This window comes from Octodon degus, unplaced genomic scaffold (genome assembly GCF_000260255.1).
Source record: "Octodon degus isolate 3935 unplaced genomic scaffold, OctDeg1.0 scaffold00203, whole genome shotgun sequence".
NCBI classification, from domain to species: domain Eukaryota; kingdom Metazoa; phylum Chordata; class Mammalia; order Rodentia; family Octodontidae; genus Octodon; species Octodon degus.
The window spans coordinates 2,338,688-2,353,817 of NW_004524779.1; the positions used below are offsets into that span (position 1 = coordinate 2,338,688).

General features: G+C 42.4%; 1 long non-coding RNA gene across 1 annotated transcript in view; it reads left to right on the plus strand.

Annotated features, from left to right (window-relative positions):
- The first annotated feature begins 66 nt into the window (after positions 1-66).
- The window catches only part of LOC111813596, a 32,190-nt gene continuing 17,126 nt past the window's right edge, over positions 67-15,130 (plus strand). Inside the window, exons 1-2 of the long non-coding RNA XR_002818806.1 lie at positions 67-226; positions 13,408-13,522. This is a non-coding gene — a long non-coding RNA (uncharacterized LOC111813596). The remainder of the gene's footprint in view (positions 227-13,407; positions 13,523-15,130) is intronic.

A 15,130-nucleotide genomic window follows, 5' to 3' on the forward strand; every position in this document is an offset into this window, starting at 1 on the left:
GAACCGGGTCCGCGCGGCGGCGGGCGGCTGGGGTGAGCCCGGCTCTGAACGCACGCGGCTGCGGGCCTCCGCCTCCCGTCGCCCTCCGCCCGGCTGGGAGCCTGCGGTTGGTGGCCCACGCCGCTGTCGCCGCCTCGTGTTGCGGGTCAGTTTCTGGCTCTCCGCCTTCTTTGGTGCGCGGCCCCCCAGCGCGCACACGCATAGTCTGGAGTGTCAGTGATTGAAGGTTGGTCCCCAGAGGTCCCCGTTTGGGCTCTAAGGCGTTGTGAAGGGCCTTGTCTTAACACACACCTAAGCCCCGTTCGTTAGGTAATGACAGGTGGAGCTCGGGAAGGGTTGCGGTTCCCTGTTCCTGGTGCAGCCTGCACCTGTGTTTCCGGGAGAATGGGCGAGATATTTATGTTGCTGTGTTAAACTGGACAGCAAGAAGAAAAATGCTTTCTGTGGAGGGATAGTTGTTTGCTTTTATGGCCAAACTCCAGCAATCGGAAACACCCCAGAAGTAGCTTGGCCGAGGTAATCTAAGTGCGGGTATGACGAGGTAAGAAGAAATATAAAAGCAGCAGGAGCAAAGCTTCGCTTTACTCAAAAGCAGCCCCATTTATATCTTGTGTTATGTGTCTGTTTTGTGTGCAAGTATTTTTGGTGCATTAAAGCACACTTCAGACGTTAGTGGTTAAAATTTAAGCAAAAACAAATCTAAATCTAGATTAGCATGACTAGGCAAGTCGTTGCTTATGTATAATCAGACTTTTCGTTTTGATAGGCATTCCTGATTATATAACCGTTATCCAGCACCAGAAATAGAACCTTTCAGGGTATTTGGAATCTATAAAACCAGCAGTGGAGTTTTATATTATAAATCATCCAATTTCAAAAGCTAGATATTTCAAAAGTAACCTTTATTTTTGTTCTTTATGACACTAAAATTCCAGATAACTTTGCTTGTTATAGTGACAAAATGCTGTTACTATGTAGTGGAGCACTGTGTCCAAGGGCCTGTGTTAAACTCCACTTGGGCACTTGAACATTTTTCCCTCTTGTTAGAGCTAGGCAAGTGCTCTATCGCTAAGCTACATCCCTAAGCCCTTTTTGAGACAGGGTCTCACTAAATCACACCAACCTCGAATTTGCAATCCTCTTGCCTCTGCCTCCAGAGTTGCTGGATTTAAGAGGCATGTGCCACCTTGCTGGACTTCCTGCTCTAATTTTACCCCTTTCAATCCTTTCAAGTAAGTTGTCCAAGAACATGGATGTGGAAGTGGAGACCCAGGACAAGTAATTTGGCAAAGCTGGGGTTCCTATTCTGCATTGTCAGGCCACAGAGTGCATGCTTCTAGCCCACGTGGAGAAATACACTTGACTGTACCTACTTTTATCCGTCGGTAAGTGGTTTGGTTACAAATTAGGCCTGGAAATTTTTATTCATGTGCTACTAAAATTTATCAAGATAACAAACAGTCTGGGTCGGCTGTGGTGCCACACACCTTAATCCGAACACTGGAGGCGTTGAGGCAGGAGGATCACTGTGAGTTCAAGGCCAGCCTGAACTGTATAGTGAGAGCCTGTCTCAAAAAGACAGGACCCTCCTCCCCCCCAGCCTAGTGGCTGCTCTTTCTTTCAAGCATCGTTATTTAACTGTGTCCCAAATTTTGAAAGGTGTGTGTGTGCTACGGCAGAATGTGGTAGAAAATGATGTGAGGATAACTACTGTATTGTACTTAAAGGTACAACTGTCAGAAACAAAATGAGCAGCCGGGTATTTTGTCCTAAGTGTTTTCTTTTCTTTCTTTCTTTTTTTTTTTTTTTTGAATACATCTTGTTGATATATGACTATTAGATCAGAGAAGGGTAGGTTGGGAGTTTTGAGATACGGTTTTGATATGCTGTCTTTGAACTTTCATCCTCCTGCTTCCTGACTCAGCCTACAAAGTAGCTGGAGTTGTTTTGTTTTCTTTTTTCTTTCTTTCTCTCTTTTTTTTTTTTTTTTTTTTTTTTTAAACTAGGAATCAAACTCAGGACCTTGTGCTTGCCAGACAGGTGCTTTTGCCACTGAGCCCTAGAGAATATTTTTGTACTATAGTCATAACCCTTCAGCGTATCATGATAAGGTTTGTTTTAAAAAAAAAAATAGAACTCAGACATCATAGCGCATACCTGTAATCTTTGTGTGGGAGGCCAAGGCAGGAGGATGCCAAGATTAAATCCTGCCTGAGGAACTTGTCAGGATGCTATCTAAAAGTTTTTAAAATAGCGGGGGAAGTAGCTCAATATCAAGGCCCTGGGTTTAATCACCAGTATTATATAAATAAATAAGTAAAATAATAGAAAACATCAGAATATATTGTGTAGCGTAAGTAACTGTACTGTTTTTTGTGAAATGTTTACATTTTTGTGTCTGTGTTTATGCATATGCATACAAACATAAAAAGATACATCAGAGGGGCCGAGGAGATGGCTCAGTGGAATAAGCGCTTTGCTGGCAAGCACAAGGGCCTGAGTTCAATCCCCAGTCCCCCCCCCAAAAAAAAAGATACATCAGGTCACCAGATGTAAAGTTTTCTCCCATTGTTTGAGGTGGAAAGGTTTGAAAAACACTGAGATGGGAAAAACAGAACTTAAGAAAGCAGGTGATAGCTGAGAAAGAAAGGGAGACAAAATGTGTTCAGAGTCAGCTGTAATAGTCATTCATAACTTTCTTAAGCATCAAATGTATGCGTAACAACTGCCTAAGAGTAGGAGACACAAAGGCAACATTAGCTGGGGTGCTTTGCTCTGAATAGAGTTCATCTAGTTGGAAAAGAAGTCGCAAAGGGTAATCAGTTTAGTGACACCCCAAGACAGTAAGTATGTAATTAAGTCCTAAAGAAGTGTGCTGCTAATAGTCTCTAATTTCAGAAAATTTTTGTGGGCAATAGCAGTTGGGGAAGTCCTCAGTAAAAAGAGCTGAATTTATTTATTATTTATTTATTTTTGTTATGCTGGGATTGAACGACAGCCCCAGCCTCGCAACTGACTAGTTGAAAATCCGAGGCTGCAGAAGGAATAGTTTTTGCAACCAGAAGAACTGCAGGAGCAAATACTTGAGTCGGGCTCCAGATGTATGAGGTACTACAGCTTGGAGTCATAAAAGGTGGGGCTGGATAAATAAGGAGAAACAGAGTATGGGGAGAGTTTCTGTTAGTCACTGGAGTTTATGGGGAAGGAGAAATGCTTGGAGTTTTCTAAACAAGGAAATAGGATAGTCATCACAATGTGAATGCACAGACACTATATGGAATAGGAGGAGAAAGAAAGGTCAGATAGAAAAGTATTGCAAGGGGCTGGTGACATGGCTCAGTGGTCTAAAGTACCTACTTAGAACAAGCTTAGCAAAGCACAGGGGCCACGGTTCAGTCCCCCAGCACCACATGCCAGCCAGCCCGCCCCCTGGTGGGCTGAGCTGGCCACACACACACACACACACACACACATATAAATAAATAAATAAAAAGACAAGTATTGCGAGAATGGAGCCTGAAAGGAAAAGTGTGAGATTCACAAAGGCTCAGAAGCATGTTATAGGCAGCTGTGCGGTAGCAAGGAAACCTGCCATTCCAGGTGAGGTGACAGACACTCCCAGACAGTAAGTTTCCCGATATCAGTGTAACAGCCACTGAACGCATGGTAAATATGGTTCTTTTTGTAAAGTTGTTAATACAATTCTGTGCTAGTTATACTTGCGAGACGTTTGTTCTCAGGGAAAAAAACTCTAGCTTAGTGTGATAAACATTTCTGGTATAACAGACAAAACAAAGACATCTTTCTTGATCAGAATATCTTGGACCATCAATGGCAAGCACAGACTGTGATTTGTTGCTCAGTTGGTTTTGGTACTGACAGGTGAGTATCTAAAAAATACTCAGTATGTGTCTGTTAAATGAACTAATAAAGTTAAAGGCCAGTGGTTGGCTAGGGAGGAATATCCAGGTTCAGAATATCAAGGTTGGTAGAGAGCAAAGCATATTGAATGATTATGGTAGATCCCAAATTCAGTAGGACCAGTGATGTGTGCCTTCTAGGTCAGGAGCGTTCTGTTGTGTGTCTCACAGAACTCAGGATCGCTCTAACTGAGCCTTGCTTAATTGTTTCTAGAACAATGAAGCTGTGAGATGGCCACTTGGAACCTGCTTTATCTTGTTTTTGTTGTTTTGAGATAGGTTCTCACTGTGTAGCTCGGGCTAGCCTCAAACTCACAGTGTTCCTCTTGCCTCAGTCTCCCTCAGCCTTCTGAGTGATGGGATTACAGGCATATGTCACCACACCTGTTTATCTTTTTTTTTAAAAAAAAAAACAAACTGGCAACTTTTCACTTCCTCAAAGTCTAGTACAATTCTACTTAAAAAGCAGTTTCCACAGCAATTAACCACTAAGAAGAATATATGCAGTGTATTATTTGTTTGTTTGTTTTTTTAATATATATATTTTTTTAATGTGTGTCTGTGTGTGTGTGTCTGTGTGGGGCCAGCTCAGCCCACCAGGGGGCGGGGCTGGCTAGCATGTGGTGCTGGGGGATTGAACTGCGGTCCCTGTGCTTTGCTAAGCTTGTTCTAAGTAGGTGCTTTAGACCACTGAGCCATCTCACCAGCCCTAAAATGGAATAAGGTTTTTTTTTTTTTGTTCCTCGAATGCCTTCAGGGCACTTTTGGCCAGCTGGAGAGGTGTGAGGTTCGAACTCCAGCAACCTGAGGCTGACAGCTTTGTGGAAGCAGCCACTTAAAGGCCTGAGCTACGGCCAGGCCCCCAATTAATTAAATGTATTACTTGTTGAAACTGTACTTCCGATTTGATTTGAAACTGTCTCATTGCTATCTGTTTATCAATAAAACTTTGAAAAAAAAAAAAAGCAGTTTCCTTCTGATTATCCAAAATGTTCAGAGCAGACCCTATAGGCCAAAAAAAAAATAGACTGTAGGTAAACTTTTTTTTTTTTGGTGGAACCAGGGATTGAACTCAGACCTTTGCACTTGCCAGGCAAACACTTATTCTACTGAGCCATATCCCCATTCCATTTCTAGAATGGAACAAGATTATAAATGTTATCATCTTGCAAATAATTTTCTTAGGACAGCATCATATTATCATGTTAGCATCTTTCCTTAAAAATGCCTTAAACAGGTACCAATTGTGGGTTAAATAATACAAACTCGGGTTGTATTTTTTTGTGTTTTGACTATTTGTAATCTACTCAAAACTGAAACTCAAAACTATTGAATTAGAATCCATAAAAATCTTTTTCTTGAAAGGCAAGAAATTATGTACAACATAAATATGTTCTGCACCTTCCTTGATTTTGTAAAAATTTCCCTTTAGTCATTCAGTATTAACCTTTATGTGAACCAGATATGGCATTCTACAGCATTGTCACTTCTCTTTGGAAAAAGACTAAAAAATAAAAACAACAGATGAACTTAGTTGTAAGATTGTATTAAGGCAGCTTCCAACACTTAACCAACTTTTATTTCCTTGTGCTACACAATAGAACAAATTAGATATCTAAAGGCATTAGTTTTGTAACACTTTATCTGATAACATCATGAAGAACTTTCATTGCTTGTGGTTAGGTATTTTGAGGGGCTTTCTTATGAAAATAATAGTTGCTTCATAGATTTTCAAGGCTAAAACAGTCGTAGTGGCCGGGCCTGGTGGTCCGCAGCTGCCTGTCTTGGGAGTCTGAGGCAGGAGGATCATTGTGGTTTCCAGACCAGCCTAGGCTACAAAGTGAGTTCAAGGCGCCTGCTGGACATAGTGAGACCCTGCCTTGAAAAGACACACACACAGGGCTGGAGAGATGGCTCAGTGGTCTAAAGCACCTACTTAGAACAAGCTTAGCAAAGCACAGGGACCACGGTTCAAACCCCCAGCACCACATGCCAGCCAGCCCCGCCCCCTGGTGGGCTGAGCTGGCTGGCCACACACACACACATACATACATAAATAAAATAAAAATAAAAATTAAAAAAAAAAAAGACACACACAAAGGTCATAGTGTTCAGTGGCAAACCCTTGGGGTCACATTGCTGCCTGGTATTATTTTACTGAACTACAGAGCAGGACCACACGAACAACCTGAGTTTTGGAACTGTTGGAGAGTCAGCATCAGGACCCCAAGTATTTTTACAGTAAGAGACAATTTTTCTGCTGGGAAACATTCACTCATTATGCTGTTCTCATACCAAGCACTTGCAAAATTGTAGTACCAGAAATTACCACTCTTGAGCAACTAGTTTGTTTTACAATCTTGTGGCTATCCTGAGTTATGTAATTGATTGAATGTGCTAGTTTAAAAGCTCAGATGCTTTCTCATAGCAAGTGCTCAACTGTGTGGGATACTTTCTGTGAATTACTTTACCCCTGGCTTATTTTGCCTACTTTTAGTTTCCCTTTGGCCCATTTATCCGCTTCCTTTATATCTTATTTTACTGCATATGTTTTATAAGTAACCTTCAATCTCTTTGAACAGAAGGAAGAAAAGATATGACATCAACATTTATGATTACAAAGATTAGTTTTGTGATTAGATAATAGCCCCAGATAACCTAATTTGGAGATTATATGAGTCCCTTTACCTCCACCACAATTATATGTATATCTTCCTTGCTTTACTATTGATAACTCCCAAACTGGCGTGGATGAGTTTGTGTTCTCTAAAATAGAAGAATGAATTGTAGGAACAAATGCAGGTTGAGGGTAAAAATTTATTGGAAAGGAAAGCTTCTGTCAGAGAGGGACAGAAGGGGGACCCCGAGCGGGTTGCCCAGGAAGCTGCCTCTTCCAGGTTACCTTTATAGGGCAAAACCATGTGTGGCTGAGATTTAGACAAAGAGGTCGCATCACTTAGGCGGATGCAGGGGGGGACTAAACTATAGTCAACCAATGGGATTACAAGCATCATTTGCTCAGGTAAAATTGATTAGGCCCAGGACCAAATGGGTTAGCGAGTCAGTAGCAAGCGGGCATGAATGTAAAACAGGACCTTATCAGGAGGCCTTCAGACCGTAATTCTTCCTGAGTAATGATCAATCCTGGACGCCAGTCTTTAGGTTCGATTTACAGAAGGGGCTTCCATCCTTCCCACAGTTGTGGGGCGCCTGGCTGTTGTTATTTCCTTCAAGGACCTGACTCTATCTGACTGCCTGCAATTTTCTGTCTAACTCAGACTGCCTGCGACACTATGACTATAAATGAGTTTAATTTGTATGAGCAAGAGATTCATTAGAAAAAGACACAGTGATGACTAAGGCCACAGAAGGCAGGGTGTGAAAGGAAAAAAGAAACAGGAGCCAGAAAACATGCTGGGTGAAAGAGAAAGAAAAAGGACTGTGTTCCGAAAGGTTGCAAGAAGAGTGGTTTGTAAACTGGGAATTGAGAAATACTAATTCAAAGAAATTTCTTCGTGGGAAGCCATGGGGATATGGCTACTTCTTTCAGGGATTAGGCCAAATGTCCGACTTTGTTCACAGTTTAGCACTAATCATGGTAATAGCTAGGAAGAGCAAAGAGCAGGTAAGGTCTGGTGGGACAGAGTCCTGGGTGATGCTGGATGGCAAACAGAAACACATTGTTTCCTTAGTGCTCAGGGAGGTTTACAGGGGATTTGAGATGCACTGAGGGGAGCCGGTAAGGTGGTTTGGGATTACAGGAGATCAAATGAGGAGGAGGTGTCAAAGTAGACCCCAGGCGTGAATGAGACTGCTAAATCAGGCAGGAGTGAAGCAAACATTGATATCTTCATTTCAGGTTGGGTGCACCTGGTCAAAGGTGAGCAGGCTGTTGACCACAAAGGAAGAGAATCTGCTTTAGGGAGTAATTTAGGTATGGGAGGGGCATCCCACTGGGGAAGATTGGAAAATTTCAAGTTTCCCAGTGGTCGTGGGTGGGTCTGGTGCCTCTCTGGGGGGAGGGAAGTACGGGATGACCGAGGTATTCTGCTGATTTACAGTGTGACATTCTGTACATCTATAGAGTTTCCTGTAAGCCTGAGAACCAGCCTGGGAGCCATCCTGATAAACAGATTTATTTTAGTCTCTGGCTGAGTTAGTGAAGGGGCTTCCTACTTGCACAGAGTAGTGATCTATAGTTTTTCTCTTCAGGCTGGGAGGGGTATAATTGTAAAGACTTAACAGAAAGAAAACACAACTGGGAGGAGAAGCCACTCTTCTCAGGGAGTTAGGAGAGAGCCAACATTAGACCATAGGTTTGAGGATCCAGAGCAGCAGAAACCCTTGTGTATGCCCAGAACTTAACTAAGGCCTAGTGCTTAGTGTGTGTTCAAAACTTGCTTGTATAAATTTGGCTAGACCAGACTAACATCTGCATCTACACTGTTGTATTGTTTATGACTGTGGGCTGACGCAACAGCACAGCTTTTCCTTGCTCTGGATAAGTGCTTTTGGAAATGATTCCCTGTGGAGCAGACCACTGTGGGCTCAGCAATGTTTGGGTGGTTCATCATGCAGCATGGCATGTGTCCTAGGAGGTCTTTCCTGCTGCCCTTTTTCTTCTTACTCAGCTAATCCTTCATTATCTAGGTCTCAGCTTGAAAATTACCTGTTGAAGAAGGTCTATTTATAGAGCTTACCTCTAAGTATGCAAATAAACAATGGTTGCTGCAATCACAGCCTGCCTAGAGGAAAAAAAAAAAATGTGAAATAAACATTTAGGTTTTTTGTTATTTTGTTTTGTAGCAGGAATCAGACTGGGGACCTTGAGCTTCCAGGCAGGCGCTTTGCCACTGAGCTATCTCCCCAACCATTTAGGTTTTTGGAAACAATGTTCAAAATGTATACATCACTGTTTTTTTGGGTTTTTTTTTAAGACAAGGGCTCACTATGTAGCCCAGGCTGGCCTTGTGCTCACCGTGTAGCCCAGGCTGGCCTCACAATGATCCTCCTACCTTAGCCTCCCAAGTACTGAGATCACAGTTGTTTACCACCTCAACGAAATGTTTTTCTTTTTATAAATGTCAAGAAAGGATCTTGTTAAGTCACTGAGTTGTTCAAGATAGGCTAGAACTTGGCATACTCCTGCCTTAGCCCCCCTAGAGTGCTGGAACTACAGACATGTATACCTCTAGCTCTTTCTAGATTTTCTTGCAGTTTAATGCTCTGCCCCTGACTGTCTAGTGTATGCTGTCCATGCTGTCGGTCTTATTTTCTGAGCCTTTCTTTGCTAGTGCCCAGGCAAGTACTGATGCTGCCAACCGAACCACTCTGCATTTTCCACCAGTAGGCATTCATTCCCAGGCCCTGTATTGCCCCAAGCGCTTGGTACACACTCTTTGCTGGGAGCTCTTTAATGTCGGTCTTTCCCATGAAACAGCAACTCTGAAATTCATCAAGAGCTCAAGTGCTTGTTGGCTTGACTAATGATAAAAGTAAACACCTAAGTGACTAGAGGAGAAATCAAGGGTTCTTCTAGAGTGATAAATGGGACTTTTAAAAATAAAAAGGAGGTAAAAGACTAAATAAAAATGTTTTCTTATTGTAGTGGTTTGGGGTTTTTGCAAGGTGAACAATATAGTACAGGATACATTTCATAATATTAGTTTATAAGGAATCTCCCAAGAACCATATACAAGTGCAGGAAATCTATCCACACACTAAGTACTAAAGACTCCAGCTAAAGGCCTGGATCCTCATATCCTGTATGAGTCCAAATGAAAACCTAAAGCTCATAATGATTTTTTCCAGGTGTCCAGTGCAGCGAAGAAACGGGCAGAGGGATAATGGGAAAGGGGCTTTATTATCTTTGAGGACACAGAGAATGTGGGGAAGATGAGGAATTCTCTGCAGTTGAACAAAGGGAGGCTGAGGTTTTATGGCCTTTGCTAGGGGTGGAATTTGAAGGGGATGTTTAGATACACCTGAGAGAGCTGATTGGGGTCTTCCCTGAGGTGACCGGAGGCGTGAAAGGAAATTGTACCCTGGGTTGAGTTGGAGAAAAAGTGGGAGGTGGGTTTTTGTTTTAAGGGTATTGGCCATAACCATAATGATTTTAGCAATTCATACTAGGGTCAGAACCTATCACGTAACAATGCCTCCCACAAGTCCAACTGGAGGGCTAGAGCCCACAACAAAGTCTCATGCAGATCTGCTTCACGGATCTGTGCAGGAAAGACCCAAAGGTCAGTGGTGGAAGCTAGGTAGTCTGCCAGCGGGATCTGTGCTAGCAAGCAGAGGGATGTGAACTGGAGCTAGGAAGCAACATTCAAGGTAAGCACCAAAGCTCCCCCAAAAGTACCACAGCCATCCTCAGCAACAGTGAGGTCCCAAGCTCCTCCAGTGATGAGGAAAGCTTAGTTCCCATCAGGAAAGCCAATGCAACAAGTCTCTCTATGAGGCTGAGCAGTGCACCATCTTCCCCTCTGGAGGCAGGAATCAATGCTCAAGAAGAGGACGCAAGCTTCTCCAAAGTTCATCAGGAAAGCCAGCATGACAAGGTTCTCCAGCAGGAAAGGCCAAGAGAACTAGCAGCTTCCAACAGCTCCAACATCCCCAGCAGTGTTTCAGCAGCTCCTCCTGTTCTGCCTTTATGCTCCTGGCAACAACCCTCAGGTGGCCTCCTGCACCCAGCACCATGCTAGTTTAATTCAGCTGGGTGTAATAAGTTGACCACCTGTTAGAAGTCCACTTACACAGCATTAATTTAATCAAAGACTGAAAAAGTTAATTGATGGTGCATGCATTTCAGATGAGGTCAATTGATTTTCTCTAGATAATTCCTAGTAAAATATAACACAAACATCATAACAAATCTGTTTTCAACAATTTTTTATGAAGCTCTTTCATAAAATCATGGTCAGCATCCAGCCCTCCAAGGCACACATTCTCCAAGATGACCCTGGCAAAAGGCAACACCACAAGTACTGAAGTCCATACTGTTACGGGTTGCTCAGAATAGGAACCAGATCAACCAGATTGGAATTTGGAAAGCCGTTTATTACTGAGCTCATCCCACCCCACCCCACCCCCATCAGCTCTAGCAGGAGAAGACTGAAAGGCAGCTAGCCCAGGAAGCAGGGGAGAGTTTAAAAGCTGGAACCACATTCCATTTGGTAAACAAATTCATTGTCTGACACATACTAATGCTTTCAGGGTCGTTGTGAACTCAAACTAAATTTCCTGGGGCTTTCTTTTTGTTTTTGGTTATCTTGCACCTGAGTACTTGCGTGCAGCCTTGTATAGCCCGTGGTTACAAGAAGTTAAAGCCCATTTAATTTCTTTTTGAAGTCATCTCTATAAGCAAACTTTGTTAACAGGAACTGGTGAGGGTTACAGGAATTTTATCTTAGCAAACAGCAAGAAACAGCCACTAATTACTAAACAACTTAGAACAGTGGTGATTATACATTTTTTCACAACAGAAAACACAAAATTTACATTTATAATCTAAAATGTGAGTTGACCCATTACACGTACAGGATACAAAACTCAGGACATGGGGATGACTAAAGGCACGCAGGAGTGATCCTGCCACATCCCATAGATGTGGCCGGTCCACAGACTCCTAAGACCGTTGCTAGGATGGCCACCATCTCCTGTATGCTGTTTCAACTGCTGCAATTACAAAAACAAAAAGGATTGCTGGAGGCCACAAATTGACAATAGCTAATTTGGATACTTCCCTAAGGGATAAATGGGGACTTGGGGTTATTGGTATCAGTTTTGAGATTTCCCGTTAACTCTAGGGGTGAGCCATCCTCTCCCACCCGCTTAGACTAAACTAAGACCACTTAGATTAAAAAATACCCTCTTGAGTCAACCCAGGATTATCCATTGCCCCCCTGCAGCATCTACCACTGATCTTGAATCTTCACCTTGCCGCTCCTATCATTGCATTCACCCAATAAATAGTGGCTTGCTTTGTGTGTCTTTGTCTCTGCTCTGCTCATCCTGAGACATTGATCTCCCAGCCCCCCTTTGTGTATTACAATATATAGTAAAATCGTATCACTTTCCTGGTGCCCAGAATATTAGACTGGCTCTCACCATCACCTCTGCCAGTATTTAGGCAACGAATACTTGCTGAGTATTTTGCAAAGGATTCCCATTGTGCTAGGTAAGTACCCACATGAATATCCTCCTAGACTATGCCCTTAGAAAGTTTATAGTTCATGTTTAGTTGGTACTAAATTGCAGTTGATAAGAATAAGAAGTTCTGATATCCTATAGCACAGCAGTATGACTATAATGTTATGTAGATATCCAAAAGGTAGAAGAAAGGTTTTTGAGAGCTTTCATTCTAAAGAAATGTTTGAGAAGATAGTGTAAGTTTTTTTTCTTTTCTTTTTTTGTGCAAAAGAAAGGAGAGAGATAAAAGAAGCGTTTATTGTGGTGCTGGAGGGCTGCAGGAGAATGCAAGAACTCTTGGAGGAGGGCGCTGGGAGCAGGGTTTTTTATGGGGTCGAACCGGGGTGGAGTTTATGTGGGCAGGGGAAGCATCCTATCTGGAGAAGATGAGAGGGTTGTTGGCAAGCACAGGTGAAAAGGAGACCAAAAGTCCACTGGGACCAGAAGAAGAGCATGGAAGTTGGCCTGGGAGTGGTATGTTACTGTTTTGGGACCCAACGCCTTGTTGGATCACCTGCCATAATGACCCTGGAAGAGTTCCATCAGGGCAGAAATCCATCAGATACGTTTAATCTAATGTAACTATTACATGTATACATACATTAAAACATTATCCCATCAATATGTATGTTTTATTTTTATATATCTTAAATAATAAAAAGGTTATAACTCCAGGTCTGAGGCAGACCTTATAATGAGACCAATAGCAGTAACATAACTTTATGTATGTCATTTTGGATGAATGAAAATGTTATAAATACGCAGGACAATACCCACTATATCTATGGAAGAAATTACAGGTACATAAAATAAAGGCTTATAAGAAGATAAATTAAGGCCTGGGGATTTAGCTCAGTGGCACAGTTCCTAGTTGGCAAGGGTGAGGTCCTGAGTTTGATTACTGGTGCCAAAAAAAGAGCTTAGAAATTTTTAGTTCTATCACAGCCAGTGGAAGACCTATCTGTTCCCTGGCCAGGTTCTCAGTTGTCCAGTGGCAGTGTGGATCCTGGGCTGAGGCGGTGTTCCTGAAGGGCGTGGACACACCCAGGGACTTTGCATGAGGAAACATCCTCTTGGCACAAAGGGAGATTGCGCCTTGTCTACACAAACCAGTGCAACGGGTGTGTGTGTGTGTGTGTGCGCGCGCGCGTGCATGTGTGTTGTGCTTGTCCCCAGGAAGATATGGAGAACTTATGTGTGTTAATTCAATCACTTAGCTCACTTGATTTTTATCCAGTTACAAGTAAGGGTACAATTGTAGGTTCAACCCCCAGAGGTGATTGTCACCTTTACACAGGAAAATCTCTTCATGTGGCCATGGATGATGCATCTAGCCATGAAACACAAGAAAGAGCAGGTAACTCTGGAATCTCTTCCAACATGACCAGGACATCAACTCAGTCACATTAATGGTGTGTAAGTACTATTACCGTAAGTAAATCAGAGGTGACTGGGATTTCCTACCATGTGGAAAGGGTGAAATTCCCTCAGTTGGCCTTGATTCTGGAAAAAAAAAAAAAAAATTCCCTCAGTTGTACTAGGAAGATGAGCAACATTTTCAGATTTACATACATATGTACACCTCTCTCTCTCTCTCTCACTTCATATATATATACATATGGAGTGAGAGAGAGATCTCCTATGTACCTATGCAAAAATGCAAATATCATTTAGCCTTGAATAAATGATATATATGGATAATGAATGGACTTTACTTTTACCAAGTTATTAATGACAAATTTGAGTGAGGTTACGTAAGAATTCTGAACGACTCGACTTTTGTTTTCACTCTTATTTTCTGTGTCAGAGAGGGAAATGTAGCTTTTCTCCTGTGTTGATCAGTGGAACACTACACTAGGAGATGCCAGTTTTTAGGTTTTCTCCATCATTCTTATTTTTTAGTTTCACTATTGTGTTTTTATCAAGTCGATGTTTAAACTCTGATTTGGTACTTAGATTTTTTTTTTTTTTTTTTTTTTTTGGCTTGCTCAGGCTGCTGTAAGCGCAGGTATGGTAAGGCATGTGGAGCTGGGGATCGAACCACTGTCCCCTGTGCCTGACTGGGTTTGCTGGAGCAGGCACTTAAACAAATGAGCTAACCTGCAAGCACCCTCAGTACTTAGTTTGAAGCTACGGTATTATTCATCCCCATGTCCCTAAAGTGAAAACTTCAAGCATGGCATGGTTAATCCCAGCACTTGGGAGGCTGAGGTGGGAGGATCGTTGTGAGTTCAAGGCCAGCCTGATATAGTGGCTGAAATCTGTCGCTGCTTGAAACCTGGAAGTCTTCTCTTCCTGGATTTCCCTTCCTTCTCTTGCTCATTCTTGAATACTGAAGACTCAAACCCTCCTTGCCCCTTGGGTTAGAGTCCAGGGAGATGCACCATGGTGTCTAGCCTGGGAAAATGACTGGAAGTATCTGCATTCTTTATCACCTTTTATATCATAACTATTATTAGTAATAAACTTTTGACATCCTCTCGATCTGAGGTGAGCAAATACAGGATACTCTGCAATTTAATTCCTCTCTCTGGCTCAATTTTTTTTTTTGTACCAGGTGTCAAACAGCCTTCTGCTTGCCAGGCAGGCACTGTGCCTGCTGAGCTATAGCTCAGCCCAAACAGTAACATCTTTTCCTTTTTGTTACTGTTGTTTTAGAAGGTTCCTGGCTCACATTTATATTGCTTAAATGTTAGAGTAAAAGTCTACCTCATCAAATTAGGTGACGTACAGGAAGCTGCAGTGTAGCTATGGCACAGTGGTCACAGTATTATACACTATACACGGGCCAGGGAGATGGCTCAGTAGAATAAGCGCTTCCCTTGCAAGGGCCTGAGTTCAATCCCCAGTTCCACCAAAATAAATAAATTAATTAATTAAATAAAAGTGTAAACACTACACAAGCTTACAACAGTACAGAGATTTTCTTCATAACAAATGTATTGATAAATGAGATCTCAGAGAAAATAATTGTGGAGCAGAAGACCTCTTTTTGTGAGTACATAGTCTGGAGCCTGCAG